We start from the raw sequence: 23,522 nt of genomic DNA, 5'->3' as shown, positions 1-23,522 counted from the left end.
AAGAAGGTGGAAGTTGGAGAAAACGGTGGAGGTCTGAGCAAAAGAAGATAAAATTCTTACCCATAGAAAAGCATAATTTGAATCATATTCCACCCCTATACAACATCAAATCCAGCTAATGGTTAGAAATAGGAAACGTTTTGTCAAAGAATAGTAATTGAGTTCCTCCCTACATTCCATTTCCTTCTCCAGAGGATCTTCCAGACCTAGGGATCAAACCCACGTCTCCTGCATTGCATCTGATAGCTGAAAGGGAAGATATTTACCCCTGAACCTCCAGGGAATCCCCGCTTCGTACATTCCAGAGGGCACATTCTATGAAAACTCTGAAATTAAGGAGCTCAAAATCTAGCTAAGAATCCACGTGTATTTAAAAAATATAAGTAGCAGATAAACATTATAAGTCATAAATGATATCAGGAGTTTAGAGCAGTGAGCAACTGCTGTGCTTCTGGGTGGTCTAGGAAGGTTTTATAAGCAACAAACCTGGAGCTGGGCCAGGTCAATGTCAAGGCTTGAACTATGCTGTCCTTCCTGATTGACCTTTATTCTTTGGATCGATCATCAAGGAACTTCTAAATATGCAATAACAACAGAAGCCACCAACAAGTTCACTACATGAGTAAGTAAAAGTACTTCGCAAAATGTAAAATGTCGTATCACTTAAATCTTTAAAAGAGTAAGATTATTTGTTACCACCAGCATAATAATAGCATTTAACAGATGCACACTATTATACAAAGGATGGATAAAGAAGGTCTTATGGTAAAGCATCAAGAACTATTTTCAACATCCTATGATAAATCATAATGAAAAACAACATGAAAAAGTATATTTATATGTTTACTTGAATCGCTTTGCTGTATAGCAGAAATTAACCTATACGTCAGTAAAATGTAAAAAACAAACAGCATTTAATGTTAATTGAATGTTGTGCCAGGCATTACATTATTGACTGGAAAACATAATACCTATTTACAACCTCTGTCTTCCTTTATTATAGTCTAGAAAAGCAGAAGGCTTGCTTTCCTAGCCTTCTTTCTAACTGTGGGTATCCATGTTTCACAGTTCTGGACAGAAAGACATAAGCAGATTATCTGCTGAGGGCTCCTGAGAAAGCCTTTGATTTTCATGCGACCATAAGGTTGAAAGCTAACACATGATGAATGGCTGAATGCAAAGATATACAGAATAAACATCCTTGATCACAACACTGAGTCTCTAAACCAAAGGCAGAAACTTCTTATTCTAGACCTGTAACGTGGTAATGCTATTTAATATTATTAATGAACACAAGCAAACTCTGGGAGACAGTGAGGGACAGGGAAGCCTGGCGTGCTGCAGTCCATGGGGTCGTGAAGAGTCGGCCACGACTTGGCGCCTGAACGACAACACCACTATGTAAACCCCTATCAGTCAGCTAAATAAACTGAAAATATTCCTGACATACTTACCATATGCTTAGCGAAGGTTACAGAGCAGATAGGTGACAGAAACAAACTTCAAGCCCATGTCTGCCAGACCCAAACCCCTGACTCTCAACTACTGCACTAACAAGGGTGTAAGCAGTGTTAGGAAAACCTGGGTCTCCCAGTGACCAATCCTGTGTTTGTTTCAGTTGGAGGAAACTTTACATTCTGGGTACATCTTAGTGATACATTTGAAAGAACAATGACACTAACTTCCTTGGCTCTCAGTTTAGGAGTAAAGGGACTCAACTTATTGATTTATACCAGTTATCGTCTCCTGATTCCCTTCTTGACAAGTCTATGACCTTCTTCTTTCACTCTGATTTTCTTTCATGTTTGAAATCCAGAAAAACATTTACCTGCAAAACATTTTCATGTCCCCTTTCTGCTTTTCTGCACCCATCTGGACTTTGGACATGGTCACAAATGAATTTTTGTCCTTGTTTTCTATACAACAGACAAGTGTCATTTCCACATGCATCTGATAACACTTCAAAATAAACAGCAGACTGTTTCTGGAGCATCTCTTATCATCCCCTTGCAATAGGCCAAACTGGAAGATAATTCAGAGATATCTCAAAAAGCCTAAAACAACACTGAGCTGATGGGGACAGTGATCAGCTGTTGGCAGCTTGTTAGGGTTTTCATGGCTTCACTTGAGAGTGAAATGTACTCTTCCTCTGTGGTTATGACTGGTCATTAACAAGAGGATTAATGGGGCTGCTTTGGCTGTCAAGGAAAGCTTAAGACATGTTCTTTATGTGGTTCCTTTCTCTGCAAAGTTGATGGGTCACCTCCCTCAGCCAATTAGCTAATTGTCTGAAATCACTCCTCATAGATCAAGAAACACTGTCTGGTGAATGAACTTTGTTCATGCAAAAAGCAAGAGCCTTTTGTTTCCTTTAGAAGACCCTATTCAACTCTAAGGCCCCTTCCATCTACAAAATTCTAAATTCTACAAATGTGAACAATCAGTTCCAATGAATGAATCTTTCTGGCTTTATGACAAATGAATGTTTGTTTGTTTTTTTAAACTATTTTTAAACTATGGGAGCTTTTTTTTTTTTTTTTAAAAGACAAAATTGTTTTTTAAATGCAGCTTCCTGACTGCCCCAGGTGTGAAACAGTCAATCAAAGCAGCAGCAGTGGTGTGGGGCATCATGGTTGTTTCCCTTAAAGCTTGTCAGACTAATGTCATCCTGGATGCTTTCTATTCAGCTGACCAAGCAAGTCTTCCCAGAAACATCTAGACTGACTGCTCAATTCTAACCAAAACAAAGCATCAAATCCTAAAAGTTCAGGGCTATGTGGAAGACTGGTAGCTGGCTCTCACTACATAAACAAGAGTGAGTGGCCCCTTTTTTTGTGGCTAATTCTAGAAACTGGAGACAACTTCCATCTTTGGCCTGCTGGGAGAAGATGGGCTGAGAATCAGTCACTTTGCACTGGGGGGCAAGACACCCTTACTTACACCATTTGCATCCTGTCTCCCACTGACTCTTATTTTCTTCTTCCGAATACAGTGCTATTTTACTCAGACGCCATTCCCCCTGGTACTTAGATCTGTTTCTTCAAAAGACTAAAATCCCACAAGTACAGAAAAAAGGGAGAGCCCAAGTCTCCTGCAACTGAGAATATTGGAAAAACTTTACTGGAGATGTAATGTAAGAGCCAAATTAAGGATGGACAGAATATTACTAAATATAGATGAGGGGAGGAGTAAAAGAAAGTTCCCCAGGAAAGAGATAATGGAAAGAGTACATATCATGTAACAGACACCATGCTTTCATATAAATTCTTATCTATACCTTATAATGACAATGCTGGAAAAGCCAGGTTCTCTCATGGCCTTTAAACACTTGAAGAAATCTACCCCAGGTCACGAAGCAGAGAAGAAGTGAATCCAGGTCTCAAACCCAGATCTGGCTCCCAATCATCTTTCCCACCATAGTACTGAGGAATGGAATGCAGAGGTGGGAAAGACGTGGCTCATTTAGGGGACGTGAGCTGAAATAACGTGGCAGGCAAGGTTACGGCAGCTTCTGAGTACCTGCTCTTTGGGAGTCACCCTTGGGGATTTGAAAGGAACCCCATAAGACAGACCCTACCAGTGCTTTCAGGTATAACCACAGTGAAACTGTTAAGCCCTTGACAAGAGAAATGAGACAGGCAGAGAGTAAGGGCACGTCTTTTAGTAGCCATGGAGCTGATGCTCCTGTCCAGGGCCATGATGGCTGCCTCTTTCATCATCTCCGTTTGGCAACATATTCAGATTGAACCGCAAAACGATCTGAGCCTTGATCCCACTGTGTACTAGTGGCGCAGGTCAGCATATGTCAGCAAATACAAAAGGCAATGGTTATTCAAGGGGGTGACGTGGTTATTCAAGGATATTCAAGACATCCTACATATCTACATTTTGAACTCTATATGGATTCTCCCCAAAATATCTCACAGTCTTTTTCCATTTACCAACATTATACCTTTTCCTGTTTCTCTATTCACAGGCTCTAAAATAAGGGCTAATTCATAGAAGTTGCTTAATAGAAGTTTACTGAAAAAATGATACATAATAGGCATTCAATAAGTGCTTGTTGAGTGAATAAATGAACTGGATGTTTCTGCTACAAGTGGATGAGAGATGTTAAGCCACAGACTCAAGGTCAGAGGACTGGGGTACAATGTAAAGTAAAATGGTAAATACAAGCTAGAGCCACCAGACAGGCTGGGCGCACCCCAAATGCCAAGCATGGGAGTTTGACTCATTTTAGGCAACGACAAAGAGAATCCTGAATGTTGCTGAGGATGAAAACCTCGCGCACGACTGTGGTGGAGTAAAACCCCAAAATGACTCCAGGTTTTCGGCTAACAGCCTGAAGGTACCAAACAGCTGTTGGGAAGACAGTGAACTCTCTGAAGGGAGAGGGTCTGGAAGATGGAATGGAAGCAGAATCCTTGCCTGTCTTTGCTTCACAAAGCTCCTCACCTTTCCATGATGATCGAGAAGATGTAATTCCCCTGCTATTTTCTTATGGTCATCTTTACCCTTTGTCTCAGTTATTTTTCTCTTCGGAATCTTCTGACCACTCCTCACATTCCTGATGCAAGTTACTATTTGATCGGATAAGTGTAATAATGTGTCACAGCCTCAGAACTGTTTGAAATGCCTCAGAATTTCCAACCTCTGTGGGAGAGAAAGGCCAGTGTAAATATATTGTGTTCTTGTCCCTCTGGACAAGACAAACTTCGCCTACTCAGTTCTGGCCAAGAGCCAAGGCTGAGTGAATTGCTTTCTTTCCGCCTACCCTACTAAAGCAAAGCAGAAATTAATACAGGGAGTATCTCACTGCGTGGCCCATGCGAGTAAGAATGCACCTGCCTTTTGCTTTCCAGATGTGCCTACACACTAGCAAACACCATTAACTGTTCTGCTCGGAATACAGCCCAGTGCCTTTGCTTAAGCTCATCTTCACATCTCCAGGACCCTCACCTCACTCTCCCACTGTGCTGAAATTATACTCCTCCTTCAAGGCCTACCTTAAACTCTACCTCTATGAGGCTTTCTTTTATCTTTTAAATGAAATGCAAAACCTTCCCCACGTAAACCCCTTTGACACCCTGTCTGTTACAAATCACAACAAGACTTGTGAGATAGTTTCTCGTGAATGTCTTTTCTCTCACTCTATTCTATTCATAAGACATTAGTTTTGAGGCCAGGGGCTATGTAATTTGGACATCCCTTATGGTTCCAAATAGGAAAAGGAGTACGTCGAGGCTGTATATTGTCACCCTGCTTATTTAACTCATATGCAGAGTACATCATGAGGAACGCTGGACTGGAAGAAGCACAAGCTGGAATCAAGATTGCTGGGAGAAATATCAATAACCTCAGAGATGCAGATGACACCACCCTTATGGCAGAAAGTGAAGAGGAACTCAAAAGCCTCTTGATGAAAGTGAAGGTGGAGAGCAAAAAAGTTGGCTTAAAGCTCAACATTCAGAAAACGAAGATCATGGCATCTGGTCCCATCACTTCATGGCAGATAGATGGGGAAACAGTGGAAACAGTGTCAGACTTTATTTTGGGGGCTCCAAAACCACTGCAGATGGTGACTGCAGCCATGAAATTAAAAGACGCTTACCCCTTGGAAGAAAAGTGATGACCAACCTAGAGAGCATATTAAAAAGCAGAGACATTACTTTGCCAACAAAGGTCCATCTAGTCAAGGCTATGGTTTTCCCAGTAGTCATGTATGGATGTGAGAGTTGGACTGTGAAGAAGGCTGAGCGCTGAAGAATTGATGCTTCTGAACTGTGGTGTTGGAGAAGACTCTTGAGAGTCCAAGGAGACTGCAAGGAGATCCAACCAGTCCATTCTGAAGGAGATCAGTCCTGTGTGTTCATTGGAAAGACTGATGCTGAAGCTGAAACTCCAGTACTTTGGCCACCTCATGTGAAGAGTTGACTCATTGGAAAAGACCCTGATGTTGGGAGGGATTGGGGGCAGGAGGAGAAGGGGACGACAGAGGATGAGATGGCTGGATGGCATCACTGACTCGATGGATGTGAGTCTGAGTGAACTCCGGGAGTTGGTGATGGACAGGGAGGCCTGGCGTGCTGCGATTCACGGGGTCGCAGAGTCGGACACGACTGAGCGACTGTACTGAACTGAGCTGTGGTTCCCAGTGCAGGGTTTGTACTTAGTACAAGTAGAAAGCTATCAAACACTTGCTGAGATGATGAAATTATTACTTTCAATGAACTTCCACACATATTACTTCAAGGCATGATTATTCCTACTTTACAAATAAGAAAATGCAGGCCCCATAAAAGTGACCAAGAAAACTTGGTCAGAAAACAGATCAAGTTTTCCGCAGAAGCTGAGATAAAAGACCCATGTAAGAAGATGCAGATTGACTCTGGACACTCCTTGGACAACTGCTCCCATCTTTTACTGAATAGCCATCGAGAACATAAACTGCTACATTTTGGGGGAATAAATTTGTTGATATGCATATCGAGCGAAGAAGAAATGTATGCAATCTGAACCAATACGTCTATCTCCCAAAATTCATCTTTAGAAAATATCTAGAGATGTGGACAGATTTACACATGAAGAGGACCACTGCATCGTTGTTTAAGACAGTAATAAAATCTGTAAAATCTATTGCTTCCCAACTGACAGACAGAAAATAAGTTTGTATCTCTTTCTTTCCAAATCTCAAAGAAGCACACAGGGAACAAATTAGTACTTGTGGTTAGGGTATAGAGAAAGAGAAATAAAGGGAGAAAAAGGAGCAGACCAGAATTTTTTAACACTTTTCAAAAGATGAAAAAATAGATGTACCTACATAACACCCAAGTGACAAAAGGCCAGGCAAAGAAACATGGGGGAAAATTGCATGCAGTATTCAACGCTGCTCCTCAGTGGGGCTGGGAAAGGCTCCACGCTGAACCTTAGAGCATCACTGTCCAAGAGAAATGTAATGCAGGCCACATACGTAACCCTGAAATTTACTGTTACATTTAAAAAGTAAAAAGAAGTAGGTGAAATCAATTTTAATAACATCAACTACAAATTGGCACTTGCCACCTACCTCTACAAAGATTAAATAATGTGCTGCTGTAGCCGCTGACTTTCAGTACCCTCTGAAAGGAGTTCAGGGTGCAGAAAAGAAATGAGGCACTCTTTGCTCTGGGAAAAACTGGTACAACAGGTCTTCAGATTTTTTAGTTAGGTATTTTTAGGACCCAATTTTATGAGCCCAATTCTTGTATTTCCTATCTAGAAAAGCACTAAACTCCTTCATGGCGATGACTACTCCTCATTACCAGCGGAAGGAAACCTTCTGCAAAAAAAATATGTGCTTGATTGCATGTACTCCCCCCTTCACCAAAATCACATATATACTGACCTGTACCTTACCTCCCTGGAGCAGTTTCTCAGAGCTATATGAGATGCTGTCTCCTGGTCTATAGTCCTCATTTTGCCCCAATCAAAACTTAACTTAAAAAAATGCACAATGTGAGAGCTGCAATTCAGCAGTAATATAGCCAAAATATCATCATTTTAACATATAATCAATATAAAATGAATTTTGAGTTTTTCTTTGAAATCCAATGTGCATTTTACACTTATAGCATATCTTAATTCAGATGAGCCAGATTTCAAATGCCCAACAGGTCACACTTGGTTACTGGCTATTGCACTCCATAGTGCAGAATTAGAGGTTAAGGAGAACAAGGTCAGGAAGAGGAGCAGAAACCAAGTGATTAATTTCAGGGCTGTCTAAAAAACCATCTGGGCAAAGCATTTTAGATATGCATGGACTTCAAAGTTTAACTCCTATGCATTCTTTCTGAAAATACTACCAAGGATGCTTCAAGCAAAAAAAAAATTTAAAAAGATGACATGGGGCGCAAGAAAGGAGATTTAACTCAGGACTTCAGGGAAACGGCAGCAGGCTTTGATAATATAAATGAAACTCTCTGGACTTAAGAGAAGAATGTGGCAAGATGGAAGTCATTTCCCGCAACAAACAGTATGAATAGGAGCTAAATGATATGAGTAATCATAAGGTAAGGCAGATGCTTCTTTCTTCAGTCCACGAAAAAAAGGCAATTAGAAAATCCAAGGAAAACAAAAAGCAAAGACAAGGTATAAACATAAAGCAAACAGAATGTGGCAAGTGATGTAATGTAGAAAGAGAATCTCTTTGATCTTGATGTTTGGAACATTCTGGTTTAAATGTCACAAGTTTGTATAGCTGAATCTTATTTTCTTCCTGTGAGTCAAACTATGCAACTCAATTCTGTTGTGATAAGTAGGTAATTGTAATACTGCAAAATATACACACTAGTTAATTCTTAGAATCAAATCCACAGGTAAAACTTCAGACTTATTTTATAGATCTGAATGTAAATATTATTTAGCTACACAGTAGACACCTTAAGATAGGAATGGACTAATTTTCTCTTTTTACCTGTTGGAGAGTCAAAATATTCTATATACAGTAGGGAGGGAAAAACAGAATTTTAGGACTAAGTGGTAAGCTGCATAAGACAAGTTTGACTTACTAGCTTTAATGATTCAGTGATGCCTGTTTATGCAGGAAAACTAAGGTTCCAGTTATCTAGTGTTACAAACTGGGTTCATGAGTGAGCCACACTATGGCCATTAAATTATCCTCAGAATTTATAATAAGTGTTTTTAAGCTTAAAATGTTAAGTGAAACAAACTGTATCCAAATCTGTAGGAACAGAATGAAGCCTAGGCAAATGGAATGAAATCTGAGCTACATTATGTATTAGGAGAGATTCAGGTTAGAGTTCAGTAACCAGGAAACTTTTAAGAGGCATGGGAATCTAGCTGAGACAAAAGTGCTACAAGTAGTCAAGGTTAAGAGCGAGGCACTGGTACCACCTCTGATCTAGCTCTGTCATTATTCCCTCTTTCCCAAAACACACAGTTTGCACTCATTAAATAGCCACAGATTTAGATCCTCAGGGGTACTTGAATGATTTAGGATGGCCAAGGAACCATCAAACGAGGCAGGGTAGTCAAGGGAGGCCTTTTAAATTTTTGTTTATCTATTTAATTATTTCTGGTTATACATTTTATTGCTTTATTGTTTAAACTGTTTATTTTGTTTTGAGGAATAGCCAATTAATGATGTTAATGCTAGTTTATTTATCATTTCGTTAGTAAATGGTAGCTTCAGGTTAACAGTGAAGGGATTCAGCCATACATATACATGTATCCATTCTCTCCCAAACTCTCCCCCCATCCCGGCTGCCACATAACACTGAGCAGAGTTCCCTGTGCTCTAGACTAGGTCCCTGTTGGTTATGCATTTTAAATATAGCAGTGTGTGTATGTCCATCCCAAACTCCCCACCTGTCCATTCCCGCTATACTTCCCACACCCACCTTCGCAACCATAAGTCCGTTCTCTGTTTCTATTTTGTAAGTAAGTTCATTTGCATCATCTCGTTTCTAGATTCCACATATAATGGATGTCATATGACATTTCTCTTCTGTCTGACTTACTTCACTCAGCTTTTTTTTTAATTCAAGTGTGGGCTTTCCTGGTGGCTCAGTGACAAAGAACCCACCTGCCAACGCAGGAGACACAGGTTCAATCCCTGGGTCGGGAAGATCCCTTGGAGAAAGAAGTGGCAACCCACTCCAGTATTCTTGCTTGGCAAATCCATGAATTGAGGAGCCTGGCAGGTTACAGTCCATGCGGTCGCAAGATTCAGACATGACTTAGCAACTAAACAACAACAGTTGCTGTACAACTATACGTTCTAGGTATACACTATAGTGATTCACAATTTTTAAAGCCAGTATTATAAAATATTGGCTTTATTCCCTGTACTGTACTTGTAGCTTGTTTTATGCCTAAATGTTTGTACCTCTTAATCCCCTACTCCTATATTGCCCCTCCCCGCTTCCCTTTCCCTACTGGTAACTACTGATCTGTTCTCTATATCTGTGAGACCACTTCTTTTTTTGGTTACATTCACTAGTTTGTTGTACTTTTCAGATTCCACATATAAATGATAACACAGAGCACTTGTCTTTCCCGGTCTGATTTATTTCACTTGGCATAATGCCCTCCAAGTCCACCCACATTGCTACAAATGGAAAATAATATTTTTTATGGCTAAGTAATAGTCTATTCTGTACACATCTTTTTTTATCTATTCATCTGTTGATGGACACTTAGGTTGCTTCCTTATCTTGGCAATGCTGCTATGAACTCTAGGGTACATGTATCATTTAGAATTAGTGGTTTTGTTTTTTTCAGACATATACCCAGGAGTGCAATTGCTGGCTTATACGGTAGTTCTGTTTTTAGTTTTATTTAAGATACCTCCATCGTGTTTTCCACAGTGGCTGCACCAATTTACATTTCCACCAACAGTGTACAGGGGTCAAGGGAGATTTCTTGGAAGAGCTAAGCCCCGAACTGTAACCTCAAAGGATATGTAGGTTGGAACATGGTAACTGTGGATACCACGGAATCCTTAATGGACAAAGCGGAAGCAGAAACCAGCTCCCAGACTGAAGTGCTAAGGAGGCTCTCATGGAAGGGAAGGAATGAGGTCAGCTGGAAGACACGGTGACCAGAAGGTACTGGGAGATGCTGTCTCGTCCTCACCCCACCACCGACACAGAGATTGTTTTTCAGGACTGTATTTCAGAAGATGGAGGTGTAACTCACAAATAGGTAAACTGGGTTTCCGTTTTCCTCCCATCAGCCTATACTTGATCCTCTCTGTATGAGACCGACTGTCCTTTCTCCTCTACTTGTCTTACAACTCCCATTTCTCCCCTTAAGTTTCTCACGAGCACATAATCACATCAACGACAGAACAGTTTGCTTCCAGGGACCAGGACAGTCTACTTGGCAGCTGGTTGGACAATCCAGCAGGCACAATGACTACAGTGCTTTACTTCCCGTGCTGGACTTTGAAATCTGACTGCCCCGCTCAGCCAAAGAGAAAGCAGTATATTTATTAAGGCACCTTAGATAGGTCTTTGTATTAAAAAAACATCCTGTATTAGTCTCAAACATGTTTTCTTTGCACTTTCCAGGAGCTGGGGTTTGAACCTAAAACTTCTCACTTCAAGTTCCATGCTCTTCTCTCTATACCATACTACCTCCTAGAAAGTAACGAAGAGGGAGCGAATTTACCAAAGCTACATTGATGAAGAGCAAGAACTGAGCACTATAGCCTGTTATCTTCCCATTCCCTCCTGTATTTTTAAAAAGAAACAAAACAGTCCTGCTAAGCAAGACTCAGAGATTCTTCAAAGATGACAAAAGTGAACAGCCTTAAATAGACTTCTCTTTAAAGGGCACGAGGGCACAGTAAATATCAGAGCACAGGGGACTTTTCTCCAACATGATTCTATCCTGCCTGAAGGGAGGTTTTTGTGGAAAAGACCATTTCCCCAGTATGAGCACAGCATCTAAGAGATCCCACAAGGGGTAGTGAGTTAGAGAGGGAAAGGAGGGAGGCTGACTCACTGTTTGTTTTCCGAAAATAAAAACTCAAACCAAACACAGTGAGACTCAGCTATCCAGCTGGGTATTCGAAGGATTAACTGTCTGTGTGGCCAGGCACTTAACTTCATATTTCTGATGGACCAGCTGTAAAATGGGAAAAGAATTCAGAAGATGGTTTCTGGTCAAGAGAGCACCAAGAGAGTTGTATTTATAGCTTCTGCAATACAAACCAATGCAAATGGCCTGACATAGAACCCTTGGCCCTAGGTCCCAACATCCTTACTGTGGATAAATGTAAGTATGGGCTGGGGATATGAATGTCCTCAGGTAGTGCTACCTCACATTTTTACATCCTTTTCACAGGTTACAGCTGGGCATTTTATAATATAGATTCTACCTCAATGTTTAAAACAAAATGCCAGCATAATAGACCAGAAAGTATATGCATTTTGTTGTTGGGAAATTATGAGTTTGAATTGTGGTCGTATGACTTGAGCAAATTACTTAATCTTTCTAAGACTTCTTTTCCTCATCGTTAAAATGGGGACAATTATCTATCTTCAAATCTTTATTTATTCAGAATTAAAGTTTCTGATACATAAGACACTCAAAACAGAATTTCCATATCAACCCTTATCTCACACCACATACAAAAATTAACTTGAAATGGATCGTAGATCTAAGTATAAAAGCTCCCAGAGGGAAACACGGGAGAAAAGTTTTTGTAAGACTGTGAGATTTAGATAAACAAACAAAAAATTATAAAAGAATAAAATAGACCATCAAAATCCAAAGCTTTTGCTGCTCAAATGGGATCATTAAGAAAATGAAAGGGCAAGCCAGCCCCAAGGAGAAAATACTCACATGTTTTCACAAAAAGAAACATTTCACATATTTCTAGCTTACAAAAACCTGGTACTCAGACTATGTTAAAAAAAAAAACAAACTTACAACTTAATAACAAGAAGATAAATTATACCATTTTAAAAACAAGTGAAAAATCTGAACAAGGACTATACAAAAGAAGCTATATGGACAAAAGACCAGTTATCACCCCCAAATATGCTAAAGATTGTTAGATATCAAGGAATGCAAATTAAAGCCACAATGAAATACTACTACTTGTAAAGCCATCAGAATGGCTAAAATTAAAAAGGCTGACCACACTAAGTGCTGGTGAGGGGGTAGCACATCTGAAATCACACACATACACGGTCGGTGGGGATGTAAAACGGAACAGACAACCTGGAAAACAGGCCGGCAGTTTTAGAAAAAAGCTTAACCAACAACTACCACATGACTCAGCCATTTGCAACCAGTCTATTCTGAAGGAGATCAGCCCTGGGATTTCTTTGGAAGGAATGATGCTAAAGCTGAAACTCCAGTACTTCGGCCACCTCATGCGAAGAGCTGACTCCTTGGAAGAGACTCTGCTGCTGGGAGGGATTGAGGGCAGGAGGAGAAGGGGACGACCAAGGATGAGATGGCTGGATGGCATCACTGACTCGATGGACATAAGTCTGAGTGAACTCCGGGAGTTGGTGACGGACAGGGAGGCCTGGCGTGCTACAATTCATGGGGTCACCGAGTCGGACACAACTGAGTGACTGAACTGAACTGAACCCAGCAGAAGTAAATATATATGTCCACATACATGCAAATGAATGCTCATATCAGCTTCGTTTAAAATTGCCAGAAACTGCAAACGACCCAAAATGTCCAGCCACAGGAGGTATAACCACGCAGTAGACTAGAACTCAGTGATAAAATAGACAGATGCAATGACATGGGCGCGTCTAAAAAAGTCATGCTGAGAAAGACGACACGCAAAAAACGCACACACTGTATCATTCTGTTCATAAAACGCAAACTAGTTTATAGCGACAGGAGAATGGTTGCCGGGGGCAGAGGGCAAATGAAAGGATAGACCACGAAGGGACCAGAGATGTCTTTGGGGGCTGACAGAGATATTCTGTATCTTGACTGTCGGAGTCACTTCATAGGTATTCACAACTGGTAACATTCAGTGAATTCATTCAGACGTCATTTATTGTGAGTAAATTACCCCTTGAAGTTGATAAGGAAAAAGTAAATTCTCTATGTTGCTACTCCTGCTACTAGAATCAAGGCAGAAAGTTACTATTGCCAATCTCATGGCCACACAGAACACAGAAAACGGTATACAAGTTGCTGAGGACAGGAATGGTACTGCAAAAACCTTTTTATTTACTGAGGATCAGTTCAGGTGTTTGGCAATGTGCTAGGCACTCTATACACATTATTTAATACTGTGTAAATAATATTCAATACTGTGTAAAACTATCTTATTAATTCTAACAAGTTTGATGAGGTAGGCACTATTAGTTCTGTTACAGAAGAGGAAACAGGCTCAGAAGGAACTCATCAAATCTACCCCAGATGATAAATGGTTAGGTCTGGATTCAATGATGGATCTGGAATCAAACCAGGTAAGCTAGACTTCAAAAGACAATCATTTCCTACAGTGCATAAGGCATCCTCAGGAAGACAAAGCCCTGACAGCCACAGACAGGAAGGGTTCCTAGACATTTTGCTCATCAGGACTGGCAGGTCCTCTCAAGTCCTTCTCAAAGGGGCCTGAGAGGGTGGGAAGAGGGGTATGCCTCTGCTTGTGAGGCCAAGGAGAACCCTCTCACTGGGCTCCAGCATCTGCTGGTATTTTGTTAATTCTTGGCTCCTCCATACTCACCCACCCACTGGTTTCCCAGAGAAGAAAAGCCAAAATATCTTGGCTGAACAGGCGAATGGGTCACAGATGACAGAGGTAAAGAAAAAAAAAATCAAGAAGGTCTGTAATAAGCTTTTTAAAAGCAAAAACAAATTGCACACTTCCTCGTTCTGCATTTTCCTTATTCTCTTTGAGTTATCTGTCTTGTGAAACATTCTTCCGTCCACATTTTCATTCATCACAATGGAAAATGTGAGGCCAATGGGTCATGCTGAAAGTTTAAATAAATTTACAGTCTTCCCATTTCAGATCAGCTATAACCCCAGTTCCCTCAAAGCCAGCCAACGGATCAAGAAGAAGGTGGCTTGAGCTGCAGAGAGTGGGCCATGGAGAGAAAACATGAGAAGCTCAGATCTAAAGGGGTATTTCAGTACAGGGACCAGCTCTGAGATGAGAGGGCAGAGACCTGAGTTCTGGGATTAGCACTGTCTAATCATCTGTGAGGCCCTGGCAAGTCACCCTCTCTCTCTGAGCCAATCTCAGAAGATTAGATTGGTTACATTTTTCAACTCAAAAACAAAGGCCCTCCATTTATAATCAGAACTAATCTTTCCCCTAAACCTTTAAGATTCTCATGCACTTCCTCTTTGCGAATTGCTCTGTTGCCTCTTTAATTCCCCACTAGCCAAGCTTTACTTTCTGAAATCTGTACTATAAAAACAGGCAGCTTTTCATTTATCAGCATACATTGTGACACCAAATAAAAAATCTTAAACTATATAGAGACATACAGTGAAATTCTGTGATAATCCTGAGTGTGTGTTAACTGATGGTCACGGATTAAACGTGCTAATTAATGCAAATTGTGTTTGGGGTGGTTCCTCATTTCCATTCCTGACTTAGTATGAACTGCAATATTACCAAAGCTCTTTGCTCCCTCCTCACACAGGTTAAGAATTCATTCACACAGGGAGGTGTGCTTTTGTGATCATGTAACTGGCTTCTCCTCCCCCAGTCAGACTCTGCCAAATTGTTTCTGGTAAGTCAGCTTTGGAAAGTAAAAATTCCCTAGACGCTCTGGACGGGGTGTGAGAGGAAGACACATAGCCCAGCAGGGGAACTGAAACATTCCCCCTTGGGTTCATTTCTGTCCCGGGAGATGGGGGAGGGAAGCTGCAGAAGCAGCTTTCAGAGGAAACCGACTGGCAGGACTTCTGCTGCAAAGAGTCGGGTTCTGCATCCAGCTGTTGACTGAGGCAACGAAAAACACTGGAGAACAAGTGGGCCAGAGTTCTTGCTCCAAAAACAGGCAGCTCACTTCTGCTTCACATATTATAGCCTAAAACCTATATTCTAGGTGCCATCCCTGGAGCTCAATGCCAGTGTTGGAAGGCAACTTTGACATCATTAGGCCAGTGACCCGCCCACCCCCTTTTTAAAGAAGTAGAACTCTTTATTTCTACATCTAAAGTTTCATGCAGAACCACGATATATAGAAACAAAAACACAACTGCTCGGGGGTGAGGATGGGGGTACACACACACGGGGAGAGTTCTGCCAGCTCAGCGGCCATCATCCCTTTCATCAGGCACCATTCTGGATTCCCAGGGCTGTAACCAACACTATTAAGTCTGCTGATGTATGCTGATTTGTGTGTGAATGGTAGGTCCACAGATTTGTGGAGTTTACAGATAAAAACATCGATGACCACACCTTTATTTTGACTCAGTAGGCTGGGGTGGGTGCTCTCTGTTTTTCCCCTTGGATCTTCTCCTTCAGTGATCTCATTAACTCTCAGTGCTTCACTCACCATTTCTATACGGAAGACTCAAACTGTACATTTTTAGACACAGAATCTCTCTACTGGGCAAAAACAGTGTCTGCGACATACTGATGGGACGGGGCAAGCACGAATCCAGGGATCCATGTAGACAGGAATCTGGAAGTCTGGAGGCAGAATTCAAAATTCTGGACAGGTCTCTAGTTGTAAAAGAACTAGAGAAAAAGGAAAACAGGACTTTTTAAAGACTCAAGGTGCAAGGCAGGGACTCAGTCAAAGGAACAGATTTTGAGCAAGAGCCCTTTTTCAAATTGGGGGCCAAAGGCAGAGGGGGACTAGCTTTCAGGCTGACATGATGCCAACTTCTAGAGGTTCAGATCAGGTCCTTAAATTCTACCCCACCTCACTCCCATCGTGAGCAGAACTGCTTCACAGGTCTGTCATAAGCTCGGAGAGGACAGAGCCAAGCAAACCTTCACAGCTGAGAAAGTCCAGGTCCTACTTGTCCAGAGAGCTGGAAGCACGTGATGAGCTGAGAAGATGCAGGCCAGATGTCCCTAATCTTTTTTCAGGCCATTCAATGAGACAGATGCAGATCCCTATCAACCCTAGAGTCATTTCTCTCCTTATTGCTGCTATAAAACTGTTTTGTCCACAATACTGCTACGAGACCCTACGGTCCCAGGGAAGGTAAACCTCCTCCCATTCAGCCTTAGAAGTCGAATCCCAGTTGGTCTAAAGCAGTTATGCAAACCCATTCCCCTTTGCCAGGAGTGGGCCAAAGGTGGGCCTGTGACCTAGTTCTGACCAAAACAACAACAACAACAACAACAACATCAAAACCCAACTCCATAAGGGGTTTTTGAGGAAGGAAAGTACTTTTTTGGTGACATGCTTGAGCCACTGAAAGAACCCTGACACTTCCTGCCTCTCACTCTGCTAAATGAACACCAATGTCCTTGTGATTTAAGTCACTATTACTCAGATTTTCTGTTAACTGCTGCTAAAAGTTTTCCTGACTGATCTGCTGACCTACTTGAAAACCAGATGAGAACTATGAGCTCTGGATCCTGTAACCTTCATTATGCAGATATACAATGTTTTTTGCCTTCAGTTTTAGGAGGTTTACAGATTTTAGAATCCTTACTCTGGATTGATGGTTCTCAAAGTGTGCTCCCTGGACCAGCAGTATCAGCATCACCTGAGAACTTGTGATACTTGTTATTTCTTGATGATGACCCCAGACCTACTAAATCAGAAACCCATTCAATGGGGTCTTGCAATATGTGTTTTACTAAGTCCTCCAAGTGATCTGATTCATGCTGAACTTTGAAGAACGTTGTTCTGAGCCAAGCATTACTCAATTTTTGTGGATAGAAACGTTTATATCTGTACTGTCCAGTATGGTAGCTGCTAGCCACATGTGTCTATTGAGCACTTACGATGAGGGCAGTGTAACCGAGAATTAGTTTTAATTTATCCTATAAATACCTGCCCACAGCTAGTGACACCTGTATTGACACTGCAGCTCTAGATAAAATAAGGGATTTTATATTTTCAAGTGGCTCCTAGTACCAAGTCACAAAATAAGCCGGCAGTTCTTACACTTTAGTGTGCATCAGCGGTCCCCCCTAACCTTTTTGGCAATAGGGACTGGTTTCATGGAAGGCAATTTTTCCATTGAATGGGGGGGGTAGTGGTGGTTTTAGGATGATTTAAGCACATTACATTTATTGTGCACTCTATTTCTATTATTATTACATCAGCTCTACCTCAGATCACCAGGCAAGATCCCAGAGACTGGGGAGCCCTGCATTAGAGGATTTTGTAGAACAGACTGTAGGTCCCAACATGTAGAACTGATGATTCAGTAGATTTTCCTAGGGCCTGAGAGTCTGTCGAGTTGGTTCCTAGGAGAAGGGCATGACAACCCACTCCAGTAATCTTGCCTGAGGAATCCCACGGACAGAGGAGTCTGGCTATGTGATGCTGATGGCGCCGACGCAGGGAGAGCACTTTGAGACCCACTGGGCTTCGAGCGGCACTAGTGGTTAAGAACCTGCCTGTCAGTGCAGCACACATAAGAGACTCGGGTTCAACCCCTAGGTCAGGAGATCCCCTGGCGGAGGACGTGGCAAGCCACTCCAGTATTCTTGCGTGGAGAATCCAACGGACAGAGCCTGGCGGGCTACAGTCCATGGGGTCACAGAGAATCAGACAAAACCGAAGCAGCTTAGCACACACGCAGCACGAGGTAAATCAAACTTTCTTGTGCCTTCCTACAACCTATATGAAAGCCACTTTTCTACCATTCTAACCAATGCTTTCCTTTGTGTTCATCAAATTAACAGATTGGTAAAGTTCCTGGACAGTAGACGCTGGCATCTTCGAACTTCGTATGTCCTACTGTACACTCTAGCTCAATGCCCTGGGTCTAGCAGGTGCTTGATATTATGAAAAAAATGACTGTCTCCTCAAAGAGGAAAAGTTCTGGAAGGGTCTACCATGTTCCAAAGACCATGATTATGTCCTTTTAATCAGGTGTCAGGCTGTAGGTTTCAAAAGAGATGCACAGAAAGGTTAAGTGACTAAGGTACTAGGCCCTATTTCTTATCTTTCTAAATTTCAAATTATTATCTCATAAACTGTTTAAATCTAAGTCTATCTGTAGAAGTGATGTGTGTGTGTGTGTATGTGTGTGTAAACACTGAAAACTAAATTATTCCAGAATCAAAAATACTTCTGACGCTATAATGGTGGTATGAAAGGCAAAAGGACTGGTGATCTAGACAGGGTGCTCCACCTTCTCAAATAACACCACACAGAAAGCCGTCTCTGCCAAAGACCTGGCTGGCCAGCAATCTGGCTTTCAAGCAAGCATTAATGGGAAAGACAAGAATCAAGGACAAACACACAGGGGACTTTTCTGAAGGTCAGAAAAGCAACAATAAATACCATGCCCAGAAAAGCTTTTAAACCTGACCTTTTCCTCTGCCGAAGCCATTCACCTTCCAGCATCTTCAATCTAATAGACTGAAGTGGGCTGAAATGGCTCTTAGGAGAGAGCTGGGGCTAGTCTGCTCCTTAATGCTGCCTCTCCAGCACTACTCCAGCAGCAGCATTCCGGGTAATTACATCATTACACCATAATGGAACTCATGCAGTTCGAGGGAAACAGCCCAGCAGCTCCCCAGTTGAGGAGAGGAGAAAAAGGCTACCACTTCACCATTCAATTTCCATTAACCCTTCAGGTTCTGGATCATCCTCAAAGGCAAACCGCCCTTCCATAGGACTTTTACAACAGGGGCCATGCAGGTAGAGCTTAGCTTAAGACTAGGAGCCAAGTGTGTACATTTACGCCACGGAAATCTTTCACTAGAACAGCCATCAGGAGACTTGGCTACAGCTCTGGCTGTGCTATGAACATCTTACATAACCTTGGGGGAAATCATTTGCATCTTGTAGGTTTCAGTTTCCGTATCTATAAAGCACAGTAAAACCCTCAGAGGGTCCCAAAATGTCCTGGTAGGCAATTTGGGATTAGATCGAATGATCACAAGAGCTCTCCCAGCTCTAATCTATTATCTAAAAGACTCCACCAATAGGGAAGGCAGAGAAGGAGTAAGAGATGAAAGGCCAACTCAATATGGTTTTCAAGCAGTTAATCAGATGAGGGTTTCTTCCTCTACTCTGATCCATGTCATACTATCTTCATCAATATCCATAGCAACTTTTCAAAAGACCAGGTCAGAACTCATTAATGTATCTTAAGACTGTCTGCCCAAAGAGAGAAAAGACACAAGAATACAAAGCATATTGGGACAGAAGCTAGGAAACCAAGGTCCTAGCTGTCACTGACTCCTTCTATAACCCCGAGTCAGTCGCTTAACCTTGGCCAACTCATCTTTAAGGCACCGTGGTGCAAGGGAGAGGGGTTAGAATTAGACCCTTTCAGTTCAAGCAGTCTACGATTTGAGATCTCTGAACAAGTTTCAAATGTGCCTACTGGATACTGAGGCTGCAGGGGTGGGTCGGGGTTGGCACCAACAGCATGCTAAGAATGTCAAACCCTGCAAGACAGAAATGAGTTTTCTTATGATATTCTAAAGGTTTTCTCACAGACATGTCACAAATATTATCTAACAGACCCCAAGGAAAGCATTAAAACATACAAAGCTACATATTCATTGTATATCTGAGAATCTTCTTTCTAGGGTCCAAAAGGAAGAATATAAAAATGTGTTCTCTGCAGTTGTCTTCTGGACTTCATACAGAAGGGGAGACTTTGATTTTTAGTGGTAAGGTAATCTAGATATTCTGGAAGATCTTCCCAAGAAAACAATTTAAAAAGCTAAATAAATAGTCCTAAAAATTAGTTTTAAAAATGCATCCCTGGCACTTCCCTGGTCCAGTGGCTAGGACTCCGTGCTCCCAACGCATGGGGCCTGGGCTCGATCCCTGGCTGGGGAGCTAGAATCCAACTGCCGCAACTGAGACCTGGTGTAGCTAAATAAATATTTTTTAATTAAAAAAGTAAACAAAAATGCATCATGCTGAGCTGTCAAGAATACTTGAGGGAATGAAAATTAAAGAAATCTGCACAGAGCAAAAATTAAATGAGATGAAAAGCAGGGGGAAACAACCCAGATGTCTGTTAATGAAGAAAGGATAAACAAAATGCATCTTAGGCATATGATGGATTACTATCCAGCCTGAAAAAAGGAAGTTCTGACACATGCTATAGCATGGATGAACGCTGAAGATATTATACTATGTGAAATAAGCCAGAGACAGTGCAAATTTTCTATGGCTGCACTTATATGAGATAACTAGAATAGTTACAATCAGAGACCAAAACTAGAATGGCGGTTGCTGGGGGCTGGAGGTGATGGAGTGTTACTGTTTAATGGGCACAGAATTTCAGCTTGGGAAGATGAAAATGTTATGGAGACGGATGGTGGTGGTGATTATATAACACTGTGAATTATCTAATGCCACTGAATTGCATACTTAAAGACTGTTTACATGGTTAAATTTATATTGTGTACCTTTTCACAATAAAAAATAATTAAATGAAAGCAGAAATCCTGGAAGGAAAGAGAACACTAAAGCCAACTTCTGCCCTGTGGCTATGCAACAAACACTAGTGACCACTGCAACGATCATTTATGGTATGGGCAACTGAAGATGAAGCCCGGGGCCCACCTTCATATAACAGTCTTACATGAAATCTCCTTTTAGTTTGGGATACCAATGGACTATACACCCTCAATATAGAGATGAAGCATAAACAAATCCACAGCACTGAAAGGGACCACAAAGAAGCTAGCCTGTCTCAACCAGAAGAGGAGAAATGTCTCTCCTAAGGGTCCATAACCAAAAGCTGGCTCTGATGAAGATTTGTGATCAAATCCATGCAACCTCAAGTGAAGATCTACAAATAGTCCACTTAGCAATATTTTCAAGATACTGGCAAAAGCAACTCCTCATCCTTTCTAGCAGAATAAAGGTTTTACCCAGGCCTCAAATAATTCCCACAGATAAAAGTCCTAAGGAACACTAGATCTTAAAACAAAAGCAAAACAGAAACCACACATCCCAAAATAAGCCACATGAGGGACAGCCAAGAAAAGCAGAGCAAAATAAGATCCTCAAAGCCTTCAGATATTGAAACTAGAGACAAAACATGAAATGTCTGTGATTTTTATATCTTAAGATTTAAGAGAAAGACTGGAAAAAAATTAGCAAGGAACAAGAGAGTATTGAAAAAGAACCATGCATATTTGAAAACATATCAAACAGAACTTCCAGAAATGAAAGTTATAGTTGAAATTAAAAAGTCAATGGCCAGGTTAAACAGCAGATTAGATACAGCTAAAGAATTAATTAGTAAATTAGAAGAGCAATCCAAAGAAATTCCATTGAATGTGACCAAGACATGAAGATTTTTTTTAAAAAAAATCAGAGTTTAATAGATGATAGTGCTAGAGGGGTCTAACATATATCTGTTCTTTTCACTGAAGTTCAAGTAAAATTAGAAAGAATGGAGAAAGGCATTATTCAAACAGCTAATGGCTGAGAGTTTTTCCAGAATAACTGAAAGAACACCAAACGTCAGACCCAGCAAGCTCAACAAATGTCATGAAAGACAGATAAAAAACAACATATGACGATGGAATTTAAGAACATCAAGGACCAAAAAAGATATCAAAAGAGAAGCAGAGAGAGATCATCTACAAAAGAAGAGCAATTAGACCATCAGTTGGCTTCTCAACAGCAAAAGGAAGATCTAGAAGACCACAGAAAAATATTTTCAATGTATTAAGAAAAAATAACTGTCAAGAGAATGAGGAGACAAGCCACAAACTGGGAGAAATTTTTGTAAAACAGAGATCTGATAATGGACTGCCATCTAAAATATACAAAGAATGCAAGACCTCACCAAAGAAGACACGCAGATGGCAGGTAAGCTATGAGAAGACGCTACACATCATATGTCATTAGGGAAATGCAAATTAAAACAATGAGATATCTCTACATATCTACTACAATGGCCCAAATCCAGAACACTGACAACACTAAATGTTGGTGAGGAGATGGTACCAATCAATAGGAACTCTCATTCATTGCTGGTGGGAACGCAAAATGGTACAGTATTTTGGAAAACAGCTTGATAGCTTCTTCAAAAACTAAGCATGCTCTTAGTTTATGATTCAGCAATTATGCTCTTGCTACATTTACTCATGAAGCTGAAAACTTATGTCCACATAAAAACTTGCACACTGAAACTTAGAGCGGCTTTATTCATAATTACTAAAACCTGGAAGCAACCAAGATGTCTATCAGTATGTGAATGGATAAACTGTGGTACATTCAGACAGTAAAATATGATTCAGCACTAAAAAGATATATGAATTAGTCCCAACACTAGAAGAAATAATTATGCTACATGATAAAAAGTATTAACTAATGCTACTGTGGCAATCACAAAGAAAATACAAGTATCAAATCAGTGTGGGGTATACCTTAAATTTGTACGTCAAATATAATCCAATTAAAAAATACATGATCAAGCCATAAAAAGATATGAAGGAATATTAAATGCATATTACTAAATGAAAGAAGGCAACCTGAAATGGCGACATACTATGTAACTTTCTGGAAGAGACAAAATTATGGAGACAATAAAAGTATCAATGGTTGCCAGGGGGACAGGGTGAACAGGCAAAGCATAGAGGTCTTTTACGGCAGTGAAAAATATTCTATATGATACTATAAGGATGGATACATGCCATTATACATTTGTGCAAACCCACAGAATGTGCAACCATGTTGTCAACCATGGACTCTGGGTGATTATGACCTGTCGATGTAGTTTCATCAGTTTTAACAAATGTACCACTGTGGCAGAGAATGTTGATAATGAGGAGGCTATGGGACTTGCCTGGTGGCTCAGATGGTAAAGAATCTGCCTGCAATGCAGGAGACCTGGGTTGGGAAGATCCCCTGGAGGAGGCATGGCAACCCACTCCAGTATTCTTGCCTGGA

The 23,522-nt window shown here is 41.1% G+C and overlaps 1 protein-coding gene across 7 annotated transcripts in view; it reads right to left on the bottom strand.

Annotated features, from left to right (window-relative positions):
* The window catches only part of GAB2 (GRB2 associated binding protein 2), a 178,049-nt gene that overhangs the window by 104,538 nt on the left and 49,989 nt on the right, over window positions 1-23,522 (bottom strand). For 3 of the 7 annotated variants that reach the window (XM_060403951.1, XM_060403952.1, XM_060403953.1), the window contains exon 1: window positions 1-23,522. This exon is cut by the window's left edge; it is cut by the window's right edge and continues 41,113 nt beyond it. The exons of the other annotated variants lie outside the window; for them this stretch is intronic. The gene's annotated coding sequence lies outside the window, so the exon portion shown is untranslated. 7 annotated transcript variants of the gene reach the window in all.

Source organism: Ovis aries, chromosome 21 (genome assembly GCF_016772045.2).
Source record: "Ovis aries strain OAR_USU_Benz2616 breed Rambouillet chromosome 21, ARS-UI_Ramb_v3.0, whole genome shotgun sequence".
Classification (NCBI taxonomy): domain Eukaryota; kingdom Metazoa; phylum Chordata; class Mammalia; order Artiodactyla; family Bovidae; genus Ovis; species Ovis aries.
This window is presented reverse-complemented; position numbering and strand designations above follow the sequence as displayed.